This window comes from Lissotriton helveticus, chromosome 11 (genome assembly GCF_964261635.1).
Source record: "Lissotriton helveticus chromosome 11, aLisHel1.1, whole genome shotgun sequence".
In the NCBI taxonomy this organism is placed as follows: Eukaryota; Metazoa; Chordata; class Amphibia; order Caudata; family Salamandridae; genus Lissotriton; species Lissotriton helveticus.
This window is the reverse complement of record NC_136072.1, coordinates 1117482125-1117500399: the sequence shown is the minus strand read 5'-3', so window position 1 is coordinate 1117500399 and position 18275 is coordinate 1117482125. Positions and strand designations below refer to the sequence as shown.

Here is an 18275-nt window from a genome sequence, read left to right as displayed (position 1 = left end):
GGTGACACTCAAACAGATCCACTGGAGGCAGACAACGCTGGGCAGCAGTCCGCATATGAAGATGTGCGTGCCGGTGCCAGACGCCGAAGGGTACGGGAGAGAAGCGATGCTCAGGATGGAGAGGGGTTCTTCTGTGAGCTGGAGGCCACTATGGTCAAAGTGCAGCGCCTGCAATCAAATGGAATATTAGCAGTGCAGAGACAGGTGCGCCACTTAAATACCAAGATGGGCAACATTGACCGGGGGATTGGCTCCATGACAGAGAGCATGAAAGACATGGCAGAGGGAATGAGGGACAAGTTGCAGTGCATTATGGCTCTCTGTGAGAAACTAGATTCTGACCACACAGAGAGGCACCGGGATAGGCAGTGTATGCGGCAACACACCAAGGCCATGAACCAGCTTGCTACAGCCAACTCCCTGCTATGTCGGCGCTCTGTCGCCATGCAAGATGGCATTGTGCACTGCTGCACGGATTTGTCTAGGGGGATGGAGAGAGTAACCTCTGCAATAGAACTACTACTGACAAACCAGTCAGCCAATGCTGTGGACACAGGTGTGGGGGACACTGAAGACTCCACCAGCAGGAACAGCTGTAGCACTCCCATACCCGACATTCGAAGAAGCAGCAGGTGCCAATCTGCTGACCCTGGCTCCACTGCCAGCATTGCTACCCAGCCTTGGGCATCCCGCACTGTTGTGCGTGGGCACAAACAAGAATTCTGCCCACAGGACATGTCAGGGTGAAGTAACCTGTGACCACCCAGTGAGGTATTCAGACATTGAAGTAGCATGGTGTGCTATCAGTAAATTGCCATCGTGCCCATTAAACTACGTCATTCAACAACAAAGCCTGGCTGCGTCTCCTTACTTACTTAGAAATAGCTGCGTGTGATCTCTGCCCGTCTCAGTCTCCCATCTGTGGCTGGCGCTGCTCCTGCTGCATAGGGCTCTGACTGTTCAGTTCCATCATCAATGTCCTCATGATATGTCATTTCCACTTATGTGCCTTTCTTGGTGGCAAGGCTGTGCAGCATGGCACAGGTCGCAATGATCTTACAGCAGATGATAGGAGTGTACTGCCGTGCACCTCCGTTCTTGTGGAGGCATCGGAACCTGCTTTTTAGAAGTCCAAATGTGCGATCTACAACGCTGCGTGTTGCTCTGTGTGCCAATTGTAACGCCTCTCACTCCTAGTAGATGGATTAAGGTAGGGGGTGAGCACAAAGGACCGCACAGCATAATCGCTATCGCCTAGGTGGAAAAGAGAGTGCCATTACTTACATACTCATAATAAATTCATCTGCAGTAACTATCAGGGTGTGTCACAGTTATTTACCTAGCAGGTATCCTTCCCCCAAAATCTCCAGCAGCAAGGCATGTGTAGATCCCACTGTTTTGGAATATGTAGGAGTCATGGGTGCTCCCAGGGAATTTGGCCACAATGTCTGTTATGATGTTGCCAGCGTTGCATATCACCTGCACATTGATTGAGTGTGTTGAATTTCGGTTCTTGTATATGTATTCTGTGGCTGCAGGTGGGCAGATTGGGATGTGGGTGCCATCTAAACAGCCTCTGACGTGAGGGAAGTGTGCCAGTTGATAGAAATCAGTTTTCATCTTCACCAGTTCCGCATGTGCGTCAGGGAAGCTAATGTAATGATGCATTCTCTGCATCATGGCCTTCAGGAACTTCCTGAATAAACGGGGCAGGCAGCTCTGGGACACCCCACCTACCGCAGCAATCACACTCTGGTAACTCCCAGATGCAAGCAGGTATAGGCTACACAGCACCTGCACATGGGGTGGGATGGCATGCGCCCTTGGTGTTGGGTGCTCCAGGAGTGGGTGCAGGTCCCTGATCAAGTCCAGGATGGTTTGGGGGTCAAGCCTGTACCTTTGCAATATCTCGGGCTCACTGAGTTGGAAAAGCGTAATCCTCTGCCTGTAGACTTGATCCTCCCTTCTCCAGACCCTCTCTTCTGCTGCCTGTAGCCGTAGCCGCCTTGCAATGACGTAGAATTCCGCCATTCTGGTTCAAACGGTTGCATTTTGGGGCCTTTTTTATAGCCTGCACCTGGTTACCACCTGCTTTCACTCCATGGTAAATACCGACTCTTAAATACCGAATTTCATGAAATTCTGTATTTTTGAGGTTTCCTACATCTCAATGGTCATTTTTTACCATTTCTTATTTACCGATTTGGTAAATAAGAGTTCGGTAAATAAGAATTCAGTAAATTCCAAGTCGGTAAAATACCGACTCGTATTTACGGAATCGGTCTATTTTTGGCTCCTACATCTCAAGAAGCCAATTCCGGTCGGTAACGGCCGAAATTCGGTATTTTCGGCTGTTACCGACCGGTATTTGGCTACCTACATCTGGCCTATAGAGTTGACTTTCAAGGTTCACCTCTTGGATTTTAATAGTTAGCAAGGCCAGGTTCAATGCTCCACCATTTTATTCTTGGGTATTCTGCCGGGAGTAGACTGCTGAGGTCATTGGTAGCTGGAGATCTAAGGAAGAAGGGGCCACTTGAAAACACACGGCACTAAGGGACTTGCAGGTAAGTCTGGGGGACCCACTTAGGGAAGCAGGTTGCAGAGGCCTCAGGCCCATGGGAGCACAGCTGGATCATTGTTACTAGTCGTGGTTGGGCCGGGTGAGGAGCAGATAAGTCAGCCAGGCAGTGTACGCCAAGATGTCCTCATTGTCAGGAGCAGGCAATTTGAAGAGGTGATTTTGGGACAGCTGGGCCACTAACAATGTGGGTCTCAGGGATCTTGATGTCCCTTGATAGGTGCTTGCTTCATAGACAATTGTACTCCAAAGGGGACACTTCATCTTAGTGCGGGTTGCAGGAGGTCCAGTACCCTGGGTATTGGTGTGGATCTGGAGATCCTACTGTCCCCAAACTTGGTGGAGGGACTGATGTCACCCTTCAGAGCTGGTGTGCCACTTTTGGTCCTGGTGCTGCGTCTGAGTCGCCAGGGAGCAGCAATTCAGTAAATCTGGAGTCTGCAGTTTGGTGAAGACTGGAGGTGCTCCAGGGTTCTTGGAGTCCTCACAATTGCAAGGCAAGGCATCACACAGAGTTTTGCTATGGGGAACTCTGCGAAGTTACAAAAAAATTCCACGATGTTCCTCGAGTGGTGGAGTACAGTGCAAACTGCAGTTTATGCTGGTATTCCTGTCGCTCGGGTAGAAATTCTACCCGAGCGTCAGCTCGTGCTCGCAAACTTATTGTTCGCGATCGCGAGCGGGAAAAAAACTCAGCTGCAAACTCTGCGAACGGAGTGAAGTTTACCGCCCAGGCCTAATCACACCCTACTTGTCGAGTCTCTGGCATGGTTTGGCCCCAATTTCTCTGCAGCATGGCTTAAGTTCTTGGCCATCGGCTCTTCATGGTCCGATTCTTCTTTGTGTCCATCAAATCTGAAGTTCAAGGTCCAGGGATGCCACCAAAATACTTAATTTGGAGATGTTATGGGGGGAGACAGGTGGTAGGCAATGGGCTACCTACCTTGAGGGTGTCTACACCTGCTAAGTGACCACATACTGTGGGGAGGAGCACTACCCTAGCTCTGATAGAATATTTTCCCAACATCTCAAGAAGGTGAACTTTTAAAAGTAGTGTCTAAAATGCCTGCCACACCTTAGAGATGATGTTGGCTGAATGTGGACACTCCTCCTATCTAACTAATTTCCCCGCCTGTTCATCTGCCTAATGTGGAGCAGGAGAGGGGGGTGGGTATCCTCCACTATCTGGGGGAGCTTGGGTTGCACTTCAAAGGCAGTACCGCATTTGCAACTTCCTCCTCTGAAAGATCATTATGGCCTGGTGGAGATATGAAGCACCTCCACTCAGCAGGCTTTGTTTCAGGCCTCTGAGAGCATGGGATCTCACCCTACAAGGTCAAAAACCTATCTGAAGGTGTCAGGCTGGCTATAACTAGTCAGAGACCACACCAGTGCTTGGTTAGGTTTCAGGGGTCCCTCTAAAGGGTCTCCTGTGTGCATGTATAAATAAATCCAACTGTGGCATCAGTGAGGATTTATTAAGGCAAAATGTTTGGTACCAAACATCTTAGGGTACAGTGAGATCATTATGAAACTCGGAAACTCGTAATGACAAGTATCCAACCCATGTACTCTTTATGGCTTCCCTGTGCACTTACAATATTCAAGAATGGCTCAGATATTGTAGGGTCATATCTGTCCACACATGGGATAGAGTGTACCCTGCCTTAGGACTGTAAGGCCTGCAGTAGGGGTAGTTGATCTATACCTCATGTAGTGTATAGGGGCATGGCACACGTGGCTGTGTGCCATGTTGACTCCGGTTTTCTTTCCACCAAGACATGCAGTCTACAGTGGCAGTTTGCATAGTGTTGGTGAGGGGTTCTTTGGAGTGGTATAATTGGTGCTGCAGCCCCAGAGGACCCTCTTCAGTCCCAGTGCCCTAAATAAAAGTGGTACCATTTACTAGGGACTGACAGGGTTGGCTGAAGTTGTCCCAAACGTGGTACAGTTTTGGGAGAGTGATCTCGTAGTGGGAACCTAATTGGCAGGGACACAGTGCAGTTACATTTCAAAATAACATCTGGCTTCAAGCAAAAAGTGAGGGCGAATCATGTCAAAAGAGGCACTTTCCTACAAATATATTTTCACTACCAGGAAAAACTTAATAGTACATGTCCTACTTTTTAAATACACTCCACCCTGCCCTTGGGCTGTTCAGAGCCTTCCTTAAGGGGAACATATATTCATTAAAAAGGAAGGTTTGGGCCTTGCAAGTGGTTTAACTTACCAGGTCAATATGGCAGTTTAAAGTTGCAGACACAGGCTTTGCAGTGGCAGGCCTGAGACATGGATAAGGGGCTACATGTATGAGTGGCACAATCAGTTCTGCACGCTCACAAGTGGCATTTAATTTACGGGCCCTGGGCACATGTAGTGCACTTTACTAGGGACTTATAAGTACATTAAGTATGCCAATAGGGCATGAGCCAATTTTAGCTTGCTCAGAATAGAGAGCATATGCACTTTAGCACTGGTTAGCAGTGGTAGAGTGTTCACGGTGCTGAAGCCAAAAAAACAAGGTCAGTAAAAGAGTGGGATTAGGGCAAAATGTTCGGGATGACCCTTCAGAGAGGGCCATTTCCAACACTCCTCCAAGAGATCCTATAACCAGAATGGAAAGCCAAGCACTACAAAAAAACATTGGTCGGAAACATGTATACCACTACATACTGATCATTTGCCAGGGGTGTGCTAATTTTGGTGGTTGCTGGGAATAAATCCTAACTTCTGTGAATACCAAAAGTAGTAAGTTTAGGATTTTGTCTTATGTTAGTTCTGTGAATCGGGCACACTGTTTGCAAATATAATGTCCCTTTTGGAGTAGATTTCTATTAATAACTACAATGGAACAATACTTTTGTAGACTACTTTTAGGACAGAATGTTTGTGTCAGACAGAATTCTGATAAAAATATTCTGGTACTGCGCCACTTAGAAGTACCTGGCTGACAAGTGCACCACCTCCACTGTTTTTTGGCACACAAGCAACCAGAGCACTATCAGGATGTAGAGGAATAGGTGCAAAAAAAGAAATGCAAAGGCTTCTTCATCAATGCACCTAGGATCCTCGTGACATACCGGATAGATTAGGACAATCTCAACACTGCTTCAATTGATGAAAAAGCTGTAGACACACCTCTTTAAAAGAACACTATATCATGGTACAATGCGTCATCTAATATGGTCTAGACCCCCCTTCATTCCCAACCCCTTGTGGATTGAAACTTTGGCTTTGACTGAATACAGGGCTCAACTACTTTACATATAGTGTCGGCCCACACAAATGCCACATATAGGCACATATGCATAGGTCTTGATGAGGGAGAGTGAAAGCCACTGATTTCTTTGTATTGCATGTAAATATTGTCTTTGTGTTTTTTACAAAATCGTCCATAGTAAATCATAATTTATGGCTATGGTTTACATCTTAAAAAACATGTTCATTTATTAGCTAACAAATCATCATTTAAATGTTTTCTGTTTTTGGATAGTTTGCTTAGATTTAAATTAGTGTTAAGGAGCAACAGTGTAAAAGGCATTTACTTGCTTTTGATCTCCTGGTAAAGTAACTTTCTAAAAGGCCTGATGTGGATAACCACATTCAAAAGTTTGTGATTATTCTTGGTAACCCTCTTTTTATATATGCCCTACTGACAGCTTTGGCGAGGACCTCAATATTGAGGCCTACACATTGTGTACAAAACATTGATCCCTAAATATTGTTTACAAATATATCATCACATTGAAGTTAATGGAAGATCTACACACAATCGAGTGATATCGTTCCAAATTATATTTAGGCCACAATATAATAACAACTCACAGTAAAGCGGTGAGATGGGCCAGAGTTTGAATGCAATACAAACTGTAGTAAGGCAATTTGTCAGATATTTTGTGACTGGAATACTAGTTTACTATGTTTGTCAGTATCCTTAAGGTAAGAACACTGACAGGAAGAGATGTCCTCACAATTGTGAAGCTGCACTTTATGTTGTGCCATTCTCTGAACTGTCTGTGGAGGGCAAGGTGCTACTGATCCGTACACCTAGTGTGGCTTGTTTGTGGTCATTGTTGACATTTTCTGAAGAAGGTTTAAATGATAGCCCCTTCTGAACGTCTAAAATGTCTAGGCCGTGTCTGCAGGTGCAGTTCTCCATTGGCACCATTGTTGCATTGCTGTGGGGTTGAGAGAGTTTACTCAAAAACACATTCCCCTTGGGGTTCCCTTGGGCCACTGACCATGCACTGTTGATGTGATCTCAGGGAATAAAATGTAACAGCTTTCACTTTGCAGCTTGCCTAGTTTAAATTATAGTAGATCTCTGGAAGCCACCCAGGTCATATAATTTTTTACAGTTATTTTATTTGTATTTTCAAGACATGATCTCTTATATGCTGGAGAGGCAGAGAACTAGGAGGCAGCCTCCTCCAGGCAAGAGCTATTGTGAATGCCTTCAGCTTGCAAGCATGCCATGCTCCCTATAACGAATAGACTGAAAACGAATGGCGCTCACATCTAAGGAAGGATCATATAGTGTAACCATGGGTTTCAAATTATCAGTGCAAATTAAACAACAATGGGTAGAGGCAGTTATTCAGACTTTAATGTGCTTAATATGCAAATTCAAGCACTTCCAAATCACGTTGTATTCACTAGGATATTTTTTTCTCCTTGCTAATAATGTAGTTGTCTCAAATTCCTGCTTAGTTAGGTATAAATGCAAGAGTGGTGGTAATACCTTTCATGCAGTCCCAGAAGTGCTATGGTATGCATGACTCTAGATTGGTTAGTTCTCTAAAAGATGACCAGGTGCCTACAGATTTAAAAAGTGTGCCATCTTGAGCTGTTCTTTGACTGGGTGAGAGAAAGTTCAATGGTTTATCACTTTTCTCTAAAATAGCTGTGAGAATGAAAGGTTTCCTTGTAAACATGACAGAAAGTTCAATTCTATTAAGGACACGGAGGCGAGGATTATGCTCAAACTTTCTATATTACTCCTTCCAACAGTCTTTAACTTTTAACTTTATAACAAAAAACTAGCATTCCCATAGTGCCTTAGCAAAGTCATATTTAGTCCACCTATAGACGGCCTCCATCATCCCCGAGGGCATGTGCTTCCTGTGTCAACTCCTCTTTCTTGACTGGGAACACTGAATCCTAAAGTCTTGTCAGTCATTTTCGGAACCTTCAGAACCTGAAAGAGGTCAAAAGACAAACTCATGACTCTGATCTCAAACACAACCAATAACCATTCTTAACATATCCTATAAATAAATTGTTAGAACAATTACAATTTTAACAGTGATGGATTATGCCTTTCTTTGCATTCCTAACTGAATTTGAGACCACATTGAAAATAACTTAAAGCATATACTTATACCATACGCGCGGAGATACCCCTTCGGGGCTGATTCATGCGCGATACAAGACCATAAATAAATAAATAAATAAATACAGCAGGCTTCTACCCTGGCGGGTACACTCCTTGAACAATCACTGGTGGGAAACGTGACTTTCGGAGCCCTGGGCAGGAATAATCTTCGCCTCCGTATCCTTAATAGAATTGAAACTTTCCATCATATTTACTAGGGCATTTTTCATTCTATGTTAGGACTGGAGGCGAGGACTATGCTTGTTCAAAGCTTATCCACCACCATTGACGCCATGTCTATGACTGGTTTAAAGTAGACTCTCTTAAACATAGAGTATGATGGCCAGTCTGCGGCATTCAAAATATCTTCCAACCTGGACCCCAGGGAGAAAGCTTTTGAAGCCATGGCTCCTCTCACTGATTGGGTGCCAAACTGCGAGACATTTATGCCTGCTTCTTGCATTACCCATTGGACCCATAGGATCCCACGGGCTATAGTTGATAATCCCCAGTGGGGCGAGTTTCCTCCGTCATATTCTTATACTCCTTGAGACATCAGACCACGCACAGCTTAGGTAGATTATCAAAAGCTGGGTAAGATACCACTCTGGATTCTGACTTAGTTCTGTGGACAATGTGAAATGTAACACTCTGTGGAGTGAAAACCCGTCCAGAAATGTCCAGTTCTCTTACGTCCGATACTCTCTGGCACAAAATCAAGCACAAAAGCATCACCAGCTTAGCTGACTGTTCCTTACGGGACAAATACTTATTGGGTTCCCAAGATTGGAACAGATGCAATACTTTGTTAACGTCCACAAATGTGATGAATATCTAGGTTCTGGAGGGAGTGTGAGGAGAATTCCCCTCATCAACTTACAGACCATCGGGTGCTCCCCGACTGGCCTACCCTGGATGGGGTCATGGCCTGCTGAAATCGCGGATATCTAGGAGTTAACTGTGCGGTAAGTCAGTCCCTGGGGTGCTAGTGATGCCAAGAAGTTCATAATGGTTAACGCCTCACACCCCATGGGATCCTGATTGCTCCAAACACACCGACTGACCCATCTGGACCAAGCTGAATTATATTGCTTATTTGTGCTGTTCTCCCACGCTGCTCCCACCAGCTTTTGAGCCTTATCCGAAAGGCCAGAGATGCTCCAGTGATGCCTGAAATCCACCAGCCCACTAATGGCATTCTCCCTTGTTGGAGTAGAGGATGGGGATTGGCCCAGGGATCCCTCAGAAGGAGAGGATCTCGGGGTAGAAGGATTGGAGAATCTTAGGAAAGTTCCAGAAGACCTGGAAACTACATTTGAGACGTCCAATATGGTGTGATCAATACCACCTTCGCTTGCTGTCTGCGGACATGCGTTGTGAGTCTCATTATCATTGCGAATGGAGGAAAGGCATATCCCGCCTCCATGGAGCAGTTCTGGAGAAACCTGCCCTTCATGGCCACTAGAGTGTCTGAATTCCAGCTGAAGAATTTCGGTAGCTGGTGGTCTAACCGGGACAATAAGGATCTACTGAAAAGGACCCCATTTGCTGTGTAGTCTCTGAAATATCTGTGGGCGCAGTTGCCACAAACTCATGTCTGACCAGCTCCTGGAGCACAAGTCTGCACAACATTGGAGGCTTCAGGGAAGTATTCCACCTTTACCAAGATGTTTTTGGAGAGGGAAAACATCCAAAGGTCCTCAGCCAGATCTGCCAGTGCTTTGGACTTCGTCCCCCCGAGGTGGTTGATGTAACGGACAGCCGAGACATTGTCCATTTTGAAGAGTACACTGCAGGACACTTTGTCCTTCATCCAACACTGGATCGCGAAGGAGCCCGCCATCAACTCTAGCCAGTTGATGTGGAGCTGGCCTTCTTCAGCAGACCACTTTCCTCCTGTAAAGGAGTCCCCACAACGGGATCCCAGCCTGACTTGCTGGGATCCAACTCTATTACCGTCTGGATCGCAGCCAAAGATGACTCTGCCATTCCAGGCTTCCATATGGTCTAGCCACCACCTCATTTCCATGAGCACCTCCTCGGTAAAGGGAACCTGATCTGAGTACTGCAGGCCCTTGTGGAGGTTAGAGGCCTTCAAACGTTGTAATGCTCTGTAATGGAATGGCCCAGGGAAGATCGCTTGAATCAAAGAGGCGAAAAGACCCACCAACCGAGCTATCTGTCTCAGTGAAGTAGGGAAGCGTGCTAACATTCTCCTCAGTTCCCTGCAAATGTTGGTTATCTTCCTCGCTGGGAGACTCAAAGTGGGGGCCATCGAATCTATGGTGAACCCTAATAAGGTCACCTTCCTGGGTGAAGTCAGAAGAGACTTTTTGGCGTTTATCACAAACCCCAGATTCTAGAGAAGATTCACTGTCTCCTGCAAACGGTGTGAGAGTCGCAACAGGCATTGCACTAAGAGCAGGATATCGTCCAAATAAATGATGAGCCACTACTGGTTGGAGAACTTTCGTGAAGCACCACGGGGCCGATGAGAGGCCGAAAGGAAGAGATGCAAACTCGTAAACTTGTTTTCTCCTTTGAAATTGCAGGAAGGTCCTGTGTGGAGGAAAGATGGGTTCCACTAAGTACGCGTCCTTCAAGTCCAGATGGACCATCCAATCATTGGGTTATAGACGGTCCCACAAAAAATGAAGTGGCGGTAGATTTATTACCGGGCGTTGGCCTCCTTCCTTCTTGTCTACGAGAAATATGTTGCTGAGAAAGCATCTGGGGTGCAGACGGGATGGTACGATCGCTCCTTTCTGCAGCAGGTCTGCCACCTCCTTGTCTATTAGCGAGGCCTGGTCCTGCACGAAAACCAGCGGCCTGGGCCAGGCTGCCTGAACGGGTGTGCTATAAAACTCTACCTGGAAACCTCTGATGGCTTGAAGTACCCAAGCATCTGAGGTAATGGACCTCCAGTTGTGTTCGAAGCCCGCCAACCTTCCACTCACTTTTAGATGGTAAAAAGGAGAAAGGCTCACCTGATGTGGGCATGGGCTGGCCTCTGTCTGTTCCTCTGCCTCCGCAGCCCCTGTAGCCTCTCCGTGACTGGAAAAACTCTTGTTACCTGAGTCTGTGGCTCTCTTGCTGCCCCTTGGAGGGCCTTGGGTGTAAAAGCGGCCGGTCAAACACCCTTTTCCACGACCGGCCCCAACAAAAACTCCAGGGTGGAACACCTTATTAATCGATGACTGTGCCTTATCTAAGGGCACACAAGTGGAGACGAACTTCGTCAACTCTTTGATGAACTAATCCCAAAAGCGACCGCCCTGCGCCACTGTGCCCACCTCTAAAGAGGCCAAATCCCCAAGCTTGGGATCTACTTTTAGGAGAAAGGAGCAACGCCTCTCTGTAGAGAGGGCACAGTTAGCATTCCCCCAAAAAACTATTGCACGTTGTGCCCAATCGGAAATTCTCTCTGGGGAAAGAGGGGTGCCTGCCAGTTTGGCCCCCTCCGCCAACTCCAATATTTTTCTGATGGGGCCTGTTATGTCGATTAGCTTATCCTGGCAGGATTTCCAGGATCTACCTATCACTTTTTTTGGGCCCTTACATACTTTTGCAAAAAGGTGGCCATCTTTGTGTTGACCTCTGACATAGTTGGTACTTTGCCTGGAAGGGCAGGGTGAAGGCATTCTGCCCTGAGGCAAGCCCGTACCTCCTTTTCCAGAGGTTTACGCAGCCTTCCCGCAACAAAGGCCGTGACCTTTGGAGAGGATGTCCACTCCGAGGACCTTGGATGTATTAAGTCCTCTGGTACTAACATATCTGAGGGTTCATCGCCCTCTTTGGATGTGCCTGAGGGTGACACTATGGGGTGCCAGTATCTAGAGGGACCTGCCTAATCTGCTGAATCCCCTAAGGATTCCTCCTCCTCATCCTGCCCTAACCCTGGGGTCTCTGGAATGTCTGGGGTGATATCCAGCTCTGCTACCGCCAGCCTTGCCAAGAAGGCTTTCTTCAATAATTCAAAGGCACTGCACTCCGTAAACCTCATGCCCCTCCGAGACTAATGCACTTACGTGTTCACATGCTGACCGGTAGAATATGACGGGCACCACAGATGCAATAGGGAGAAACTGTGTGCAGTGTGTCCCTCAGAATTTCCTACTAGGACTTGTGTGTTCACATGAGGCAGCGCAGGATGGCTGAGGCTGTAACTCTCTCTCGATTTTTTGGAGCGGCAGTGCAACAGGGCAAGAATACAGGCATTGCTGTTTGAAGCTGCATGGTGGCAGACACGCATTTGAAAAGAGCTTCCACAACAACAGGTAAGTTTGTTTAATAATTAGCGAGTTCACTGGGGAGTATATGGTGTTTTATCTTTGAGGGGCTCTGTCATGGCAAGAAGTAGTTAAATGTTGCCAGGGAAGGGTCCCAAGGCAATGTTATGTCTGAGGGCCACGGTCAGATTTTAACATTTGGGGTCAAAAGAAATATACACGCAAGAAACATTCAGGCGTATATTCACAAGAACGTGTGCTAAACATCAACAAAAAATGCTAATGCACCTTTACACATCGCAGCCTATCGCAAGAAAATAACCCAGTGTTAACGTGGAATTGACAACAAGGTTGTACCATGCGATAGTCTGACGAAACCGAGGCCAATGTCTGCAATACAACCAACTCGATGGAGATAAAAAGACAAACCTCAACGCGAAAAAACATGCGATGGGCCAAAGCGCGATGAGGAAATCCGCGATAAGCAGCACCAGACCTGCAATACACACATGGCAAGCGGGATAAATCACTCTAAAAGCAGAAAACACACCCAAACACAAACTGACCAACACCCAAGCACCATGGAGGCAGCGGAGCAGGTGCAGAGGACGAGCCCAAACCAACAAGCACCCCGGACGACCAGCCAGGGACCTCGGGGACAGGGAAGGGCAAGGACAAGAAGAAGAGGAAGACAAAGTTCAGTCCGCAGGAAAACAGGATCCTGATTACGGAGGTGATGGAACACGATCAGCAACTGTTTGTCACCTCCAACGTGTCATTGGGAACTAAAAATGGGATACGGCGGGACATTGTGGACAAGGTGAAGGCCGTCGGAGCGCACAAGAGGTCAATGGACTAGGCCAAGAGGCGATGGATTGACATCAAGCGAAAGACCAAGGAGAAACTCGCAGCCAACCAGAAGGCAGCAATGCAGACTGGAGGTGGGAGCCCAGCGCCACAGCTTGTGCTGGATGACATGGAGGAGCTGGTGTCGACAGTCATCAGTGTGGAGACTGTGGCTGGAGTTGGGGGACCGGACACTACTCAACAGGACACAATCAACTGCAACAGGGTAAGTGACCACCATGTACTGGGGGGACAGGTGGAGAGGGCCACAATGGTACACATGCACAATCAAGCAGAGCACTGTGCACACCCATAATGACTTTGAGTCATGGCCCGAACTACACACTGTCACAATGTACAATGCCATGCTGTCTGTATGTCAACATGTACCATGCGGCTAAATATATGTGGACACATTGTAATACACCATCTCCCCTTTATTTATTTATCTATTTATCTGTATAGTGCCTGAATCACCCCCGCAGGGGTATCTCTGCGCTAGCGGACATGTGAGAAGGTGCCGATACTCTGTGAGGCGCCTAGAACAAAAATGTTTTCAGGGACTTTCTAAATTGAAAACGGTCCGTAAACTGCCTCAAAGTAATCAGAAGCGAATTTCAGTTCCGTGGGGCAAGGTAAGAGAAGGCCTTCCCACCGGTCCTAGTCTTGTTAATACGAGGGACTTTGAGAAGGAATTTGGAGCTGGATCAAAGGTCTCTAAGGGGAATGTATTGGCTAAGCTTCTCCACAAGATAGGCTGGCCCGTTCCCATACACTGCCTTATGGACAATTACAAGCAGCAAACGTTACATTTTATTTGTTTTCGCACCGGAAACCAGTGGAGCTGCTGCAGCCGCAGACTCGAAAAAAGATCTATAGGGAGAATTCAGTGCCAATCGCGCTGCTGTGATTTGAACTACCTGCAAGCGATCCAGCAAGGCCTCATTGGCCGAAATCAGTAGAGCGTTGCAGTAGTCAAAACAACTCAGGACTAACGTCTGAATGGGAGTTTTCCGTGTATTTTCTGGGAGGAACGGAAATACTCATCTCAGCAGGCTCAGTACATGTAAGCATGAGCTTACCATATGAGTCACCTGCTCCTTCATGTTCAGGCTCTGCTCAATGCGCACCCCTAGATTCTTTACTGATGCTTTCGAGGCGGGGGACACCCAACTCCCCTGGGCACCACTCTGGTGTCCACAATGAAGTGGCTTCTCCGAAAAGCTTAATCTCTGTTTTCCCAGCATTTAATTGGAGAAAGCTGGTACACATCCACTGAAATATTGCTAGCATGCTGGCAAAGAAATTGATCTGGGCTGTGGTGGAAGATTTTTCAATACAGAAGGTAAGCTGGTTGTCCTCCGCATATTGGTACGAATCCCTATGTCCTCGTAAGATTGACCAAGGGAGCTACCTAGATATTAAATAAGGTGGGGCTTAGGCAGGATCCCTGCGGAACTCCCTTGGTCAACTTCTTGGACTTGGACCTATAAGGTCCCAGGTTGACTGTCTGGTAGCGGTCAGCTATTTTCATGAATACAAAGCTGGCGTCCTTATTAGACTGATTAAAATGTTTTAGGAGGCTGCTTTGCTCTATGCAAATCATGTGCGTGCTCTGAAGACGGAGGCTCGAGTTGTTATACCTGCATGGGGCTGCCTATAAATATTGCCATATGATATGACACTTACACGTTACCAAATGACTTGTAGTTATTCGGTTGATGCAGGGCCGATTGTTACTGTCACGGGAAAGGGAAGGTCTTCCAACAGTTTTTCTAAGCAGGGACTGAGATTCATGAAAGAGGCAGGGAGCAGGTCAGCTTTTATGTCCGACAGGCACCAAAATGCTTCAGTTTGAACTTAAGGGCGCTGATGGACATTACATAGCTTAATTATTCTAAAAAGATGAGCTGCAGAAGAGCGCACAAAGAGTCTTCTTTCATAAAGTGTGTGGGTAGGAGGCACAAAGGTGTGCATGTGTGTGTGTGTAATGGGGTGAGTCGCAGTGATGAGTATGGGCCCAATTCACAGAACTAACTTAAGACAAAATCCTAAACTTACTACTTTTGGTATTCACAGAAGTTGGGATTTTGTCTTAAGTTTGTCTTAAGACAGACTTAAGACAAAATCCTAACTTAAGTCTGTCTTAAGTCTGTCTTAAGTCTGTCTTAAGACAAACTTAAGACAAAATCCTAACTTCTGTGAATACCAAAAGTAGTAAGTTTAGGATTTTGTCTTAAGTTAGTTTTGTGAATTTGGCCCTATATATACAAATATGTGTGCCAGTGTTTGTGTACATAGAGGTGCGCATGCATAGAAGGGTTTGTATGAGGGGTGGTAGCCTTGCAAATGTAGGGGGTTGTGTTTAGTACTGTGCATTCAAGAGGTGTTGCAGACTTGTAAGCAGGTTAGTCAATAAGTAAGAAATTCATTGTGGTTAATTAAAACCATTTTGTGTAAAACAATCTAAATAAAGGCGCAGTGGATTTAAATCACATGTCAAGCAGATAAAGAAAGGTTACTTGCACAAGTCAAGTTTAGAAAAGGGGTGACAGGTTTGGGGATTGAAAAGCACTTCTACTCTTTTTCTTGTGAGCAGAATAGTTCTTCAGTTGTCTCAATCTCATGCCAAAAAGTCAGGTGTCAAGTGCATTGGTATTCACACTAGCAGCTTGTCAGCATGATATATTTAAGGATTGTAGTGTTTTAAACGGATTGAAAGCTCTGGATTCAGATTCTGAAGAAAACTAATGCTGCATGGGCTTAAACGGGGATACAGTGCACGCACGCGTGCTGGTCAAACTATGTGTCTCACACCAGCCAATTGTTAGTCCTGGCACAGTGTGCTCTCCAGTTGTTTGTTCTTCGGTTTGTTGCCCGACCAAATATTTGGGGTACCAGCCGCCACTGAACAGCCACGAAGACGGCTGGCTGCATATTTTTAAACACGTGTGAATGAGCAATTTAAAGCATGTTAATCAAGTTGTACCTCTTTGCTTTCAGGGAAACTTGGGTTGAGAAGCAGAACAAATTAAAAAGAAAAGTCAAAAGAGTTCTCAAACATGATGTCACGAGCTGTAACCCGTTGTCTCCCGTCATCCACCCCAAGGCTGACTGCCTGCTCTTGGCTCACTGTTTGGAGCACTTTGTCACAGACAAGAAGTCCTACTGTGATGCTCTGAAAAACGTCTCCTCACTGTTAAAGACCGGAGGACATCTCATAATGTGTACTGTCCTCGGAGCAACGTTCTACATGATCGGTGACGTCAAGTTTCCACTTCTCTGCATGGATGAGGATTTTCTGAAGGGAGCTCTTACCAAGGCCGGTTATGTCATTGAGGTGTTTCACCCTTATCTTCGGAAAAATCAACATTTGTATGATAGAACAGATTACAAATATTTCACCTTTTTAAAAGCGCGCAAAGAAAGAGAAATGTAATCTTCCAATTGATAAAGAGGAAACTGCCATGATGCGCACTCATGGAAATGTGAGCTTGGGAGAGCATCATATTCCTTTTTCAATTTTCTCATGATGTTTTTAGCACTTTCGTTAAAATTACACTGAAAATTTAGCAAAAGATACATATGTTCCATCGAGTAGGATTTAAATGTTGAGTAATAAAAGCAAGTACAACTGTTAGTGAGTAGTTGATTCATGAATCTAATCAATAAACAATGTTGTCATCCTACCTCCTGGGCATGACTTTTTTTGAGAACCTTTGACTTGAGTTTTTTTTGTTTTTAATGATGAACTGAAGGATCTGGATCCATTATAAAGGCATGTTTTTTAAAAACATATTTTTTATATGAATTTGGTGCTGGTCCTTTAAATTCAGGGTGAGATTGTGTAAATCTCATGCCGGGCCGTCCCCGCAGCAGGTCTCCAAGGTAAACAGCCTCTTGCATGTTGGAACAATGTAGGTAAGGGAAGTTGGCAAGTCAGATCCATAAGTCCCCCCTTTGATGATGAATTAAGCCATCAAACTCTTATCTTTATCTCATCTGATGTCACTTTTATACTCCTGTTGTCCTGATAAGTTTTAGTCTAGATTGCTCTAGTGCTTTCAACTCATCATCGTAACCACATTGTCTATCTTCTAGTTATAACTCCGCTCTCTCTCTTTTCACTCGTTTTGTTTCTTTCTTTAGTTTTAAATGCCTGTAGATTCAAATGGAAATGTTTAGAATTAGTACGTAAGCAGCAATTGTTAGTACTGGTTTTAGTATTTTTCCCACTAATCCTCCCATTTTAGTAAACCATCATCCTACTGCAGACAATCCATTTCCAAGGAATTCCTTGTTCCTCCCTGCTCCTTTTCCCCTCACTGCCACCTTCTATTTATCCTCAATGATTTGGCTAGAGCACCCATTGTCTCTGGGGCCTGGTGATGTAATGAGAATGTTAGGGTTAGGACGTTCTACAGTGTGCTCTCCTGAAGCATTTGTGGAAACAACTGGTGATGATCTAACAGCTGTGGCTGAAGTGTTTCTGTTGATACTTCAATAAATTCAATCTGTGGTTTCCAGTGGCTCTCTTGCCTGTTTTTCCCATGTAACACTGGCGACAGAGGATGGGCTCTGGTATACCCCGTGAGTGAGCCAGCCAAATGGAAACACCTCAACACACGGGAAGAAATAAAAGATGAACCTATGGACTTAAATTGTTGTAAACAGGTCGCGAGTACACACGTTTAAAGACAGCGTTTTCTTTAGCTAATTATTGTCTTGTTGCCTTTCTATGTCACTGGTTTCTGACTGGTTCCTCTCAGCTTTCTACACTGACTACAGCCACACTCTATGAGTGTTGTGAACATTTGGGTGTATTCTCTTCCACCACTTATATACACTTTGTGAGTTTGTGAGCAAACATGTACAGGTTTACTTGGGTTTCCACTAGATAGTCCTCTGGGCTGTTCCTTCCTAAGTGATTTTTTGGGGTAAAACCCTCCCACTTTCACCCAGAATGTGCTTTATGTGATCTCTTCATAGCACATTAATTAGTTTCCTACTAAGGGGTCTCCCCACCACCTTTCTTACCATTGTGCAGCTTTTAGGTCTCTCAGGGCGCTCTCCAGCCTTCCATGGATTTGTGAGGAAGAATATTCTTTTTTTGAAAGACAGTTCATTGCACGGAAGACTAGAGTGAAATCTTGGTTCCCTACCTGCTATCAAGCGGTGCAACTGGTACGCGGCCTAGCCTGCTCCTGCCAAGCATCCAGCACTACCCCTGTGACTTACGGAGAAG

General features: G+C 45.8%; 1 pseudogene; it reads left to right on the top strand.

The window, feature by feature from the left end:
• LOC144790947 (nicotinamide N-methyltransferase-like) overlaps nt 1–16708 on the top strand; it is a 61563-nt pseudogene extending 44855 nt beyond the window's left edge.
• The last annotated feature ends 1567 nt before the right edge of the window (nt 16709–18275 follow it).